This window comes from Zea mays, chromosome 2 (genome assembly GCF_902167145.1).
Source record: "Zea mays cultivar B73 chromosome 2, Zm-B73-REFERENCE-NAM-5.0, whole genome shotgun sequence".
Taxonomy (NCBI): Eukaryota; Viridiplantae; Streptophyta; class Magnoliopsida; order Poales; family Poaceae; genus Zea; species Zea mays.
In genome coordinates, this window is record NC_050097.1 from 234,845,194 (window position 1) to 234,861,059 (window position 15,866).

The following is a 15,866-nucleotide window of genomic DNA, read 5'->3' on the forward strand; positions in this document are numbered from 1 at the left end:
CGAACGTGACTTTTTCTTCCTCCCCATCCTTCCTTGTGCTCTATTTACTCATTTTTATGGCATGTGCCTTACGTTGTGTGCGCCTGGACTGGGAGGAGTGGCCGGACTAGGACTAGCGAGAAATTTTAATCGTCTCCAGCAAGAAAAATAATATACTTTGCTAATTCAACCAATCCATGCATATGTGATTTGAATTCTCATGTTTCCATACTAGCTACCTCTTTTTTCATAGGTTTGCTGATAGTCAAAGTAGTAATAGGCTTACAAAAGAATTTGGATTGCAAATTATTACCCTTTCCAAAGTAAATTAAAACATGTGTTTGTCAGCTAGAGCAAAGGACAAGTGAAGTAAAGCAAGCCACACAAACAAAAAGCAAAGTTGCGATGACTTTGAATTTATATAACGAGTTCTTTCACACAACTAATGCAAAATTTATGAGTTTACGAATACGTGCATGGTAGACATCTTCATCCAAAACCAAGGTTAATTCTAAGTGTTGGGAGAAACACTTCTCTCGGTGGTTTTCAAGGTCTACCTCCATTTGAGTTCTGAGAGTCAGTTGGTTGTTGTTTTATAGCAAATATGTTATTGAGTCTGTTTTTCAGCAACAGAGGCTTCTACATATTCTTGTTTTTTACTCGTTTCACATTTCTTTGAACTAAAATACCCATTTCCACTTTGATCGATACTGTTATGGAACCTAGTTCATTAGGGGTAAACAATGCCAAGAAGTTGGCTTGGAAGGAGGCTAGATTTGTATGTGTGTGTGTGGGGGGGGGGGTTGTGATTAATTTTTCTTCAATGCATGATCTCAATTGATACAATCCCATCCTTGTATAGGATTAAGGAAATAACAAACATCACAACATGATCTGATCTAGTCTAATCCCTTTCATGATCCTTATCTATTGTAGTAAGTAATTTTTCCTATCTTACGATGTGTCTTTATTTTGCATGGTTGTTTGAAACTTGAGAGCTCAAAGAAAATGCAACTAAGAATTTGGAAGGCCATGAAATTGTTACTATCAATTGTCCGAAAGCAATCTAGTAGGCGAACGTTCAGTTGGAACCTGTATTAACACTTCTTGTGAAATGTTTGTTTTTCCAAGCTCCTGGATGCGATCCTTGTTATTAAAGAAAGACTAGAACTATGGATGTTTGTTTAATTTGCCATGAGCAACCTAGCTTATACAAATGCTCTATTATTTGAACAGTATATGTGACATGGTCTTTAGTATTTGTGCTATTTTTTGTTTTATTTTAAATTTTAATATGAACAGTAGATGTGCCATGGTCGTGTACGAACAAGCATGTAGATGTAGGGCAAGGATGGTTTACGTTGGAAATTTTAATATGTATATGCAGTGGAGAGAGCGAGTCAGAGTTAGCATGTTACACTTCTTATAGTCACATGGAAATTGATACACGCATCAGGGGATCAGTGGGAGGTGTATTGGGTGGCCGGACGGGATCCACATGATCCACGGGTTGTTTAGCTCACCTGTGTATTAGAACCTAGACTTGCCTCGCTACTCAGGTAAGGTCATGGATTGAAGCCCAATACACGCCTCACGTGTAACTAGGCCCACAACGGGATCACGTTCCCCGCGCGACCTAAATATGTCTTTGGCGAATATGGTGTAGGCGTGGATGTTGGGCCGATACACACTAATACTCGGGGGACAGAAAAATCCCCACCCGAGGCATGGAAGACACCCCATCGTCCTCCTCGCGTGCGAGCATCGCCACCACGCTCACATCAGTGTCGTCTGGCGTCGGCGCGTTGTGCCCTTCCCGTCGAACTCCGTCGACCCCGCATCTTCCCATACGAGCGGTGTTTCTCCAAGGTTCATTGCTGGCCATATCCACGTCGTCATCCTCGATCTAGACGAGTGTGTGTGCCATATCCACGGGTCTTCGACAGATTTAGGTAAGCATCTCCATTCTTCCAGATCCCACTATTCTCACGCGTCGTCACGGTTCTAATTTGTCTAGATCGTGTGTTTACCTTTCTCCCGTCCTTTCTTCCTAGTTCTGCCTCACCTCCGCTTAGAGCTTGGTTTGCTGAGATCTTGGCTAGCTTCTTACGCTTCTCTTCATCCTGGCCGTAAAATAGAGGGACTGAGGGAAGAGAGGGTGAGACCGAGAGGATAAGTAGAGGCCTGTTGATTTCACGCCGAGAGTGTTTGGATCTTGATTTCACGCCGTCCACAAGGACCCAGGGTGAGGATAAGTAGCGGGCTGCTCAGCCTGCCTCCTCGTTGGCCAGAAGCTCTCCTCCGTTCTTCACTTGTGCCCAGCATGAGCCTCCTCGTTGGCTTCCTATGAGGCCAGATTGAGCCAAGTATTTCTCGGCTCTCTATTTCCTGTTATCTCAAAGGCTAAAGATTTTATGTGTCCTGTTGTTGCTTTTCTACTTTTTCCTCTCCTGTGCTATGTTTTATATATGTTATCCTCTTGTGTCATGTCATGTTCCATGCGAACCACCAAGCTACAGTAGATCTCGTTAATCACAAAAATTACCTCGTGTTATATCTTGTGGTGTACTGCCAGTTCAAAATACTGACAATATTTGCTTTAAATATCTAAATGGAACTTCAGTCATTGCTCATGTATGAGATATGATTGAGTTGTTTTAGTATCAAGGATGAGGTGTTTCTCATAGAGGACTTTCTAATTCTAAAAACAGGTAATAAATGTTGGTGGTTTAGTTTTTTTGAATATTAGGACCAATTTGGGGGTTTTGTTACTAGCTATGACATGGTGAACGTCCCTCCAAGTTCATTTCACCAGATTCCTCACTAGCTCAGGTTTGGAGAATTTTGAAGAAAGATGAGAAAGCCCTGGTCTTAAAGAGATTGTTTTTTATGTGTGAATTGTCCTTGATCTTTTGGGGCTGATATTTTGGGGGTGGTTTTTAAACATCCTTACATACAACTTTGCCAAAAAATGAGTTCAATTGGACTTTGTTTTAACATATTTCACCTTTTTTAGAGTTGGATTTCAGGCTCCTAAATCTGCCAAAGTAAGCTAGCATGACCTAGCAACTTGGCTAGGCTAGATTTAAATCTTAGCTAGGTTGGGTTTTCCTGTCTAGGGATTCTAAGGCCTCCTATTAGGCTACGTCGACTTTCCAGTGTTCTTGACCTTTAAGGGGTATTTTAAAATTTTGTGTGTCTGTATTTTAATCCATTTGATTCGCTAGCTTTCTTAGTTATTTAGAAACTTTTCTAAGTCATCAAACCACTAGTTGGTTTGAGTTCTCTATGTGTGTGCTCTTACTTCATCTCAGTTGGATTTTTTTTTATTTTGGAGGTTTTTTGGTGTTGTGCTTGGTTTTGTTTGGTTTATATGCTCCACCGTTTTTTCATTTTTTTCATCGAGAATATACATGAATTGTTGGCTTGTGAGGTACCTGTTTGCCATTTTTGCTATCTTGATGGCTTGGATGAAGTTTTTTGAAGGAAGCCAAGATTGCTTAGAGCAGAAATTTTAATTGGTTCTCAATCACCTCCCCTCTGGTTGCCTGATTCAGTTCTTGACTTCAAATGTACCACGTAATTTCTAGGAATTAGATGGGTCCAAAGACACCAACCATTTTGAAGATGGATTAACCATAATTTGAATGCCCTACACAACATCCAATTCAAAAGTGCTCTCTAAAATGGAGAGGTAACTAGCATGAGAATCAAGCAATTTAGCCACCAAAAGGGTTGAAAAGCTATGAATTCAAAGATGTGTTCTTATTTCTAACCTTCAAGCAAGATGATCTTGCCCATCTTTTAAAATCTAAGACCTTTCAAGAGTGTCCGAAAAATAGCTGCAACAATAAAAGGAGAGATGTAGTAGAAAGATGCTTCCTTAGATGAGTGTGCTCAAGAAAGGAGAGATAAGGACGTGAGTTTTTTTATTATGCATTGTCACACCCGGTTTTGGAGGACAAACCGAATGCGAATCATGTATGTGCCAGGATCAGAAATTCACGTACACAACACTTACATAAATGACTCATCATAGCACAATGCTTCAAATAACAATAAAAGAATAAATAATGATATTAAAGACTAGCATCATTTACATAATATAAATCAAAGTACACAGGATAGAAACGTAGCCAACGTAAATAAACCCGCCACAAGCAGCTGACTGGGGGAGGTCGCTAGCCTAATCCTCGAACTCGTCGAAGTCCTAGAACTCCTGGAGATCCGCCTCGACGCCTTCTTCTTTACCTGAGCATAGATTGCACCAAAGGCAACCTGGTGTTTTGTGAAAGCAAGGGTGAGTACACATCAACATACTCAAACAAATGTCCCGTTTGGCTGAGGTGTACTAGCTTTATGTGGAGTTAAGCTCAAGCAGTTGCTCTTATTTGGTCAGGTATTTATTATTAGTGGAAGCCAGATTTTAGTAATAGCCAACCCGTGAACCATTTCCTCATCGAGGAAAAACATTATGATCATCGAGCCAAAACCATAAATAAAACCATTGTATCTCGAACCATCTGTATCTCTAATCAAAGAGGATCCCAAGGCCTCTCATAATCGTGAGCACGACTGATATATCAGTTTCATTCCTCTGTAGAGGTCGCACACTTTACCCACGAGTCATGATTCCCTTTCTGCCCGAAGAGAGCTACTCTCCATTGACCACTGCCTAGGTGGCCTGGCAGGGCAACACTACATAGCCTTTACAAAGACTCCCCTGGTGCATAGCTGCTCGTTAGGTTTCGCTAGTCGTACAAACGCAGTACACCTCCCCAAGGTGTGTGACTAACAAAAACAAATCGAATGAACCTCTGCACCCCCTGGCAGAGTGAGCACTACGCCCCGGCCCCCATTGATGGCCCTCCGGCAAAGCCAACTACACCCCCAGGTTCATCTAATTTATCAGCTAAGGGCGTCCCATTCCACCCTCATGGCTGCACTGTTATCCCGGGTGGTCACTCCATGAATAGGTCCTTACGGAGAGGTACTCAGGAAAATGGCCTGAGTCCCCTAGAGTATCACAATATCATCACTGGGATAACATCATCGTATCATAAATAATCACATCATGTTCATTGATTAAGTTAAAGAAATAGCATAAAGCTAACCATGATAACCCAAAAGGTAAACAAAGATAAGGTAAGCTAGTCAATTCTTAGGTTTCAATTAAGTAACGCGGGACAATGTATTATAAGTGAATTGGACATAATGGGTCAGAGGACACTTGCCTTAACCAAATAGATGCTCAGGGTCTTCAACTTTGTGGAACTCGAAGAGCCTGATCACTTGGTCGCCAACACTTGACCGTCGATTCCTCGAAGCTCGGAAAAGGATCGCAGTCTATTCGCGACGTATAGCGAATACAAATAGGAACATTACACCATACAAGATAAAATGTTATAAAAACATGCAGCATAAAATAGAGCTCGATTCTACAGTCACGCGAGGGAAAGAAACGTCGAACTCGAAGCTACGGTTGAGAAGTTAGCGTGTTAACGCTAAACAAGTATTAACTATAACATTTAATTCGATAATATCAAATATAAATAATTTCTACCATTTAGTTTTGATTAATTTGCTACACTAATAACTATCAGTTAAATAAGTAATTTAATTAACTCGAGAGATTCTACGTGAGGGGAATTTACGACACACAAAACAATATGACAACATACAGACGATGTGCGGGTACACGCGACATAGCACGCGAAAGACGCACGAGACAGTGCACGCGACCAGCGCGAACGACTCGCGAACTAGCACGTAAACGACGTGCAACGACTTGCGCGAACAACATGGGCGCCACAAGAACATCACGCGCGAACAACACACAGATGGTGCGACGACGCGTGACAAATGCGACTTAGCGCCCAGACGACGCGTGTGAAAAAGCACACGCAACATCGCACGAACTACATGCGAAACAGCGCGACACGCGAAAGGCACGTGATTCAGCGCGCGGCAACACGCGACAATCGCTAATGATATCGCTTTTATGCTAAATGGGTATTAGCTATAATACTTATTTTCAGCATGATTATATTAGCAAGCATTTATAAAATATAAATTAGCGCAACAACTTAGTTTCAGTTATTCTGATATTCTAATAGTTAACAACTATACATGTGATTAATAATATGAATGATCATAAGCGAAAACAATTTAATAACGCGCGCGACGACACATGCGAATGGCACGCGCGACACTCGCGCGAGACAATGCGCATGACAGCGCGTGACACGTGTGAATCAACGCGTCTACACGCGTGAACAACACGATGACACGCAAACGATGTCCTGTGCGAACAACAACAAACAACTAATTAATTAAAGGTATTTAAGCTGGTATTAATCACGTTAATTAATATTTATATTTATAAAAGCACGAGTTAAACTATAGACTCGTTCTAATTAAATTGTTATTTTATTAACCCTCGAACAAACTAATAATTAATTATTCAACTAAAATATGTGACACGACGACCACGAGCGCCACACGCGAAATACTACTAAACTGTGTCGTATTTATACTAAACAAATATTAAATGCATCACTTAAGTTGGAATAACCACAATAACAGGTATTTATCGCATGCATCGATAGAATTAACACTTAGTTTCGATTGGTTTACAACTCGGTTAATCATCGTTTAATTACGTAAATTAATTAACGTGAGTGATTCTGACGAAATAGTTTATTGCCGTGCGACATGGCACGCAACACACTAAACAAGGTGCGCGGAATGGCGCACGCGACAACGCGCGTCGACATGTGTGAACGACACGCACGATGCGTGCGAACGACACGCGTTGACTTAAACGCGCTACGCAAATATTGATTATAATATTTTATTCGACTTAGCCATATTAGCAAGCAATTTTTGTAAGCACCAATGAAATCATTACTTGACTCTGATTGCGTGGTCACTCGAACAATCGTCATTTTTAGTACGTAGTTAATTAGCACGAGCGGTTCTAGGTGTAGTGGTTTACTGAAGCGTGATGAGACGTGCAACACACGAGAGCGATGAGCGTGCTGCATGCGAGATAGCACGCACGACAGCGTGGATGGGCAGCACATTCGACGCGCGAACAAACGATGGGTGCGATGGCGGGGTTATGGACACGCAGGGGGTGTAGATGGATGTCGTCTACAGGTAGACAAATGTCATCCAAACCCGGACGACAAGCTGTGCACGCACGGATGTGGGTACGTCCGCGACACGAGCACGACAACAAGCGCGGAGCTACAACGATACGGTTTGGGACTGGGTTTGGCGACTTGCACGTGAGGTAGACGGAGAGTATACCGGGGTAGACGAAGCTCACCTCGGCGACGATGAGAGCGACGTAGACCCTACTGCGCAGCAACGACAATAGCGCGACGACGAATCCCGCGGTGAGACGCTGCTATAGCAAACGGCGGCATGATGCGCAGGCAGAACGCGGCCGGGACGAGGCAACCCGGACTTGACCATGGGTGCACGGGGCAACGTGGCTTGCCCAAGGAAGAACAACACCGACGGAACTCGTGGCGTGAGCAGCCACGCGCGAAGAAGAAGCTGCGAGCGGCTCAACGGGCGTGCGCGCACGACGGCATTGACGAGCTCGATAGGGCGACGAGGTTGCGCGTATGCATATGGGAGAGAAGAGCGAGCCGGTTCGTAGGAGGGTCGAGCGGGTGCGCTGGCGTTTGAAGGGACATTGAGAACGGGCGGTTGCCGAGGTCCATGCGACGTGGGCACGTGCCGAGTGAGAGAAAATGGAGGAGGTGGTTTAGAGGAGATGAAGGTGACGGACAGGGACCGCTACGTAGTGAACCGTCTCGGCTGGTAGGCGTTCACATGTGGCCGCCGAGTGGGACCCACAGCGCAGGCACTCCCACACGCGCGCTAGGGCACCGCGATGGCGCGCGGGCGGTGCAGGGGCACGGCGTGGGCCGGGGAAAAGCGCGCGTGCAGGCCTGCCGGGGAGGCCACAATTGGGCCGCGGGGGGCGCGCTGGCGCGGGACAGGGGCGCTAGCCTAGTGGGCCGTGCGAGTGCGGGCCCAGGGGGAAAGGGAGAAGAAGGGTTGGGCCTGCTGGGGTATTGGGCTTCTTCCTCTCTTCTCTTTTCTATATTCTACTCATCAAATTTATATATAAAAAAGTGAACCACATATTAAATGGATACGCTCCAAAGCAAAACATCAGAACAAAACAAATATATTCCAACATGATGCACCAATCATTATTTCCCTTAGGGTTTTATTAACAACTATATTTTGAAGTAAAATTCCCTATTGTTTGGAAGGAAATGAATAAAGAAGCGAAAAGAAAGAGGAACAAAAAGGTAACACCTGAATTTGATGGATATTAGAAAAGAAATTTTATACCCCCAAATTCAGGGTGTTACATGCATGCACTTACCACTTCTAACTAATGGCTTAAAACAATAGTGGCAATGCAGGTTTATAGGTTGAGCCGATAGTGATATATACTACATTGAGCAAAAAGTTTGCACATATATGTATTTTATTGTTAGACATGCACATCAAGTCAACTTTCTTTTTTTCATGAACACAAATTCAACTGCGAGCTCAAGACTCAAGTACAGATCATTCAACTGAAAACTTCATTGATTGTTGAGAAATAAAGGTTTCATTACAAGAACACTATAAATTTAAAACTAAGTAGTACATATGCATGCCTCTCAGACTCAGAATGTAACACACGCATGACCTATTTAGATATTTTGTGTCTCAAATGCCTATCGGACGATCGGATTGGGTGACAGATGTACAAGCAGATTCAATGACGTCAGCGGTTGATGATTGCTATTATTAATTTCTATTTTTATATCAAGATTGATTTTGGGGTCCAAAAAAATGGGTGTCCTATATCGTTGGTCCACTTACGTTACATAAGGTTGGGGACTGAAACTATAAGGTAGACAATAGGTAATAGATATATATTAATTGTGATAACATCATGAACTTGTTCAACATTTGCTGTCTAAGCCCTTCTTTTATTTCAGCAGCAAAAACATTTTTTCTCCAGTGGAAAGCTTCCATAGAAATTATATGTGTTCTTTAATGCAAATCTTCATCCGGAATTCTCTACTTCCATTTTAGTTTTATTTGGAATTCCTAATTTCTTCTCAGTTTCCTTCAACACCTCAGATTAATTTCTATGTGAATAATGTTTTCACTAATTGTTTTTCAGACTTCAATATCTCAGTTTTGTATTTGAACAATGTTGTACCTAGCTATGGTCTATAAAGTTGAAACACTACTGGTCTCAACTGCAGACTCTTCTACATATAGCTATCAATCTCAATGTTCACCGAATGTATCTTTCTAATCAGATGCATGTAAATGTTGTTTCATGTTCATTCATGTGGTGCTTATCGGATGCATACATATGTTGTTTCGTGCCCTAGGCAAGCGAAGCAATAATTTACAGTTAGTTCATCAAATGCATGCCTAGTTTCTTCACCTATTTCAGGCATGAAATAACATAAACGTGTTTATGGATACGTCAAAGGGTCCTTTTCAATCATTCAAGGTCGTGATTGCGCTCATGCAATTGAGGCTTCAACGGGGTCCATGGTATTTGCCATCTGGAATTTCTATTTCTACAGTACACTTCTATATAGTTAACTTCCATTTTTTCATGAATGCAAAAAGGTACGTACATTCAACTTTGGAGTCAATTACAAATCCATTTATCATCCTAACATATGTAATACAACATGTTGGGGGCCTTCGGCTTCCGAAGGTCCTCAAAAACATGATTTGACAATGTTTTCCAAGTGAAATTTGTGAATAGGTATCTTCGGATTTGGATCATGAGCATACAGAGCATGGTTAAGACGAAGCTTGAGCCAGACGAAAGATGATTATGACGAAGGACAAGGTGATCACGAAGCTGTGCGCAGGGAAGCTTTGGCATGACAGCAGAAAAGGGGAACCGACTTAAAGATGAAAAGGCAAATTAGACCTCGAAAGATTACTATAGAGTTATTAGCAAATGTAAAGGGCATGAATGTAATTTTACATGGGCTGCGTCCCTTGCTTATAAATAGATGAACAATACCCCCGTACTGTTCACGTTGACTTGGCATTCGCTCTCGCGTCACGCTTGTACCCTTGTTTCCCTTCAAGCCGAAGGTACATTTGTAATTTGTTATTGCTTATACAAGTAACGTAAATAAAAATAAATTGATAATAATGTTTAAAGTAATTATGCTATTTTTCATATTTTTTATATAAATCTTTCTTCAATTCATCATTTATTGTGCTTATGAAGGTATGTCCATCATAACCTTCGTCCGAAATTCATTATATCCGAAGGGAGATAATGTTTCAAAGGACGAAGGACTTCAACGTTTAACACTTTTTATGTTGCCTTGTTCTTAACTCTTAGTATTTGAGAACAAGTCCCCAACATTGGCGCCCACATCCGGTGAACTCACTTCCACTTTTTGAGTTTTGAACACCTTCGGCAAGCATCAACCTTCGTCATGCCGCCGAAGAAAGCTTCAGCAACAGGGGCTGCAGCTCTGCAACCGCTGGACCCCAACCAGGAGACCCTCTCTCTTCGGGAGGCCCGAAGCCAGAAGAGGAAGGCCACCAGTCCAACGCCTCAGGAGGACGAATTAGATCAAGAAATCAGAGATATGGGAATGCTCCATCAACAGGTGCAAAGGAAGAAGAAAAAGATGGCTAGGCTAGCTGACCTGCAAAGGCAGATAGACGAAGCCTCTGAAGAAGTTCGCCATCTTACTCAAGATGAGCAGAACCGAAGGCCTCAACACAGAGAGCTTCATCAGGAGGGCTTCTTCAACGAAGATGACTGGTATGAGAATTTCCATCATGGAAATTTTGCTTTTGATGATGCTTCTCCTCTGTTAGCTGAACTACAGGCTAAACCCTGGCCTCCGTCCTACAAGCCACCTCAACTACCCATGTACGATGGCCACTCAGAACCGAAGCAGTTTCTGATGAGTTACGAAGCAACAATATCTTCATATGGTGGCAATACTGCAGTCATGGCGAAATCTTTCGTCATGGCAGTCAAGAGTGTTGCACAAACCTGGTACTCCTCCCTTCGGCCAGGAACAATTACATCATGGCAGAATTTGAAGGATATGCTGATCACCAGTTTTCAAGGATTTCAAACGAAGCTGGTCACTGCTCAAGCCTTATTCCAGTGCACCCAAGATCATGAGGAATATCTTCAGGCGTATGTCCGAAGATTCTTACGCCTGAGGGCACAAGCGCCAACTGTGCCCAATGAAATTGTCATTGAGGCCATGATCAAGGGGCTTCGGCCGGGACCTTCAGCCCAGTACTTTGCCAGGAAACCCCCTCAGACTCTAGAGAAGTTGCTTCAGAAGATGGATGAATACATCCGCGCCGACAATGACTTTCGACAGAGAAGGGAGGAAGCTTACAGATTCTCCGAAATAGCCAGGGGCTTCGGAGGGAGGTTTCATCCTAGACATGTCAGATCGATTCATTCCACCCAGAATGATGACAGGGGAAGCCAGCAGCAGAGGCCGCAATATTCCTCCCAGGCTTCCCAGGCTTCGGGGCAGCAACAGAGTTATCCTCGGCCTCCAGCTCCAAGGGGCAGAGGTGCCAGGGGCTTTGGAGGAAGATTTGGGGATCAACCAAGGAAAATCTATTGCTTATTCTATGGTGAAGACAAGGGCCACACCACCAGAATGTGCCATGTCACCATCCAGAAACAAAAAGAAATAGCAGAAGCTGCAGCCCAACAGACTCAGCCGAAGCAAGTCATGCATACTGCTTCGTACCACTCGCCCTATATCCCAGAGTATGTGGGTAACCACCCTGCAGCTTCTGTTGCTTCGACAAGCCAATCTCAGGCATCTTGGCAACAACTTCCACCTCCACCACCAATGCAACGAGGCCAGCAGCCAGAAGGGAGTCAGCATACCCAACACCAACGAGACTTCAGAGAAGAGTACGAAGCTCGCACAGTCAATAGTACTGTGCCAGAATCGAAGCACATTTATTGACAAATATCCTACCTCCACAGCAGTTTTTGCATTCAATATCATTTTCTTTTTAATAAGGAACAATTATTGAAAGTTTAAATGTTTTCGTTGTCATTTTCAATTTCTTGTAATAGCTTCGACTTTGCTATAGTACAATTATACCTTCTCCACAGAATAACGGAGTCCAAAAAGTTGCCGAAGCATAAGAACATATGGTTACGGGGTGAATCTTCGAAATAACAAAAAGTCGTTCCTAAGGGAGCGCAGCGTAAGTTTTCTGCTCAAAAGTTGTTCTGAAGGGAATGCAGAGCTTACAACGAAAAATAAACGCTGATTCCGCTGAAAGTAAAAGGCGAAGAAGCTCCTAAAGGAGGCTTACAACGAAAAATAAACGCTGATTCCGCTGAAGTAAAAGGCGAAGAAGCTCCTAAGGGAGGCTTGCAGTGAAAAAACATCGATCTTCGGCAAATATCATTTTGCATAACATCACATCATTACATCATTTGCATATCATAACATCATACATCATATTGCATCAACAACGCAAGAAGGGGGTCTCAGTATTGATATTCGAAGATTGTTTCGAAGAAATAGTGACAGGGCACAAAAAATAGCTATTGAGGAATTATACCTTCGTCAAACTCTGAAATGAAAAGATCTATTGATTATTGATTTTACGAGGATTGGTTACTGATTTTATGAGAACACGGATATTATTTACGAAGCATGAAAAGAAGGGAAGGTGTTTTTTCGCCGAAGGCTCAAAAACGGTATGTATATGAAGTTTCATGCATCGTAAAGAATAGAACCATAAATAGCTAATATATTACATTCAAAGTTACAAAATATTACACATGTTTTTCAACAAACATTACATTCTAAATGTTTTTACAACAGCATCTAATCTTCCCTTAGAACTACTTCTGCAGCTTCGTTTAGTAGCTGATCAACAACTTTATCCATGATGGCTTCGGCCATTTTCCTAATTTGGTCGTCCCCCTTCGCGGGGGGGGGGGGGGTACGCAGATGGCTCGACAGGTTCTGAGGGAGGAGAAGATACAACTATATTACTATTACAAACCATAAACAAGTTCGAAATCAAAAAATTACAACAAAGAGCCAAAAACCACTAGTCAATACCTATTTGCCCTTCGAGCTTCACACTTTTCTCAGCGGCCTCTGCTACTTTTCTAGCGTCATGAATGCCTTTTTCGCTTTTTCGTATAATTTCTTGGGCCATTTCCCGGCCACCATTGTCCCAGATATCGGTGAAAATGTTTCCACCGACCAGGCTTGCTTCGGCCGATGGGTCTTTTATATCTTCAGAGGATAAGGCGGCTTCGGATTGTGCCAAGAATTTTACATGGTCACAACCTTTCCTCTCCAAAATAGTAGCAATCCCCCTGGCACCCGAAAAGGCACATATGTCTCCATGACTATTCAAAATTTCTTCAAAGGCTTCAGCTTCGTGGCTAATCCATTCAATTGGGCCTTCGGGGTCACCCCTTACAAAGTTCTCCTCACTTGAAAATGCGCCAACGCTGGCGAAGCTGGTTCTTATTTTCTTAACACATTCTATGGATTTTCATAGCACTTTTTCTTGGATGCAGGAAGCTCTTCAACGCTTTTTTCCAAATGATTTCCCGTTGTTCACTAATTTCTCGTTTTGTTTCTTCAAGTGTGCGTTCCTCTTTAGCTCTGGCTAGTTGCTTCCGAAGATCTTCAATTTCACGCTTCTGAGCCTCAGCTTGAGCTTTGAAAGTAGCTTCGTCTTCTTTTATTCTATTCACCAATGAGTGTAATATTTTATCTTTTTCCAGACCTTCGTTCCTTAGTTCAATTACTTTGGAACGAAGGTTGCTTAGGGCCATAACACACCCTTCGTCTTCAGCATCTTTTTGAGCCCTGAGGGCATTGCTAAGTATAAGGCCCTGCAAAAAAATTGTGTGTGTGTCAATAAGTTTAAGCAAATGAAAAATTTTGATTTCAAGAAATAATACAAAGACCTCATTTTCGCACCTTTAAGCTATTGTACGCCAAGCTGTCGACCAGCTCGTCTTTTGATAACACCGAGAGCCCGTCTTCTAATGTTGGGAATCCGAAGCTCTTGCTCATCTCCCGACAGACAGAAATCTCCTTGCTGTCAGGGAGACAATACAAGAAGTCTTCTTCTCCGCTGCCGTTGAATATCAATGCCCCCTTTGGATATTTCAGTTTTTGGGCATAAAACTGAGCCTCTTGCTTTTCTTTTTTAGTCAACTTTTTCCCCGAAGCATGTCGTAAAATATAATCGAAAGCTTCAGAAAATGCTTCGGGGGCGGCAGTGCCAGTTTCTTCAGCCAAAATTTGTTCTGGTGTTTCTGTTTCTTCGGCTTCCAAGGATTTTACCTTGGTGGGCTCTGAAGGCCCAGCTTCAGTCTCAGATTGGTGCTTTGAAGCTTCGGCACCAGAGGCTTCGATTTGCACTTCGGAAGTTTCAACAATTTTCTTCGGAGTTGTGCTTGAAGACTTTATTGTCTCCAACACATCCAGTACGTTAACCATTCTTCTCCTCTTGGGGGTCGTCATCGGCATTGGCATTGGCACCTCCATTCTAGCTGAAGGACTTAGAATTTCCGATGACTTTGTTTCTTCAGCCCTCGGTTCTTCTATTTTTTCCGTCGCTGGCACTTTGGCTGACTCTTCAACATTCGGAAGGGGAGTCGGCTCCTTGGCTTCGGTGGCCGAAGAGGTCTCACCGACAAACTCAGGCACTGTGGCCGGTTCAATATAGCGTGGCCGGTGTGTGAGAACCTTCATCTTTTTCCTCTTCGGCGCCGGCTCGCTAGGAGTGGCTGAAGCAATTTCCTTCGCGAAAGATGTATTCTTTCTTTTTTGACCCCGTGTTGGATAACGGTAGTCGGGGTAGACAAACCCAATTGCATCAAATACTCGGTTGAGTCTCTTCTTCTTTCGGCCTCCGAAGGCCGCTGATAGTGCAGTGTTTTCGGCCTTCGAGTATGATTCAAGCAGTTCATCACTTATGGCCTCAATACTCTTCAGCCAGTCATCATCTGGCTCGACAAACTTATCTCCGTATTTGAATGTGTATTTTAGCCTAACTAGTCCACCTTCGTCAGGTTCCCTGACGGTTTCCTTCGGCATTTCCCACTTTTCTGCAAGTGGCCATACTCTGAAGGCAATGTGTTCTTGGATCAAATCCCTTGTCCCAATAAAAGAGCAAACCACGCCGAAGGCTCTCTGGCATTCTTCGGCTGCTTCATCCATTTCCACCTTCGGCCTCCGGAGGCCGAAGCATTGCCAGATAGGGCGCATAATGATATCTTTAATATCTCCCCGTGTTTTCAAATCATTCTTCACATAAAACCATTCCGTCATCCAGTCGCCGGGCCATCTCTTACGAAAGGTTGGCACGAGTGTCACACCCGGTTTTAGAAGGTAAACCGAATGCGAACCATGTACGTGCCAGGATCAGTTATTCACGTACACAGCAGTTACATAACATGGACATCATCACACAGTGCTCAAAATGGTATTGAAAATGGAAATAATAGTCGATTACATCATACGTCTGAGACGTCCATATAGTCCTTACAATAAATCAAAGTGCGAAAACGAAACGTAGATAACCGCGGCCTTCACAGGCAGCCGACTGGGGGTTGCCGCTAACCCACGCCTAGAACTCGTCGTAGTCTTGGAACTCCTGGAAGTCTCCTTCCATAGCTTCATCTTCGCCTGAGCAGTGGTTGCAATGCTGACAACCTGGGGATGGGGGGGGGTTGGTGTGTAGAGCAAGGGTGAGTACACATCAACATACTCAGCAAGTATCCTGTTTGGCTGTAGTGGACTAGCTTTATGTGGGGATAAGTCAAGCAG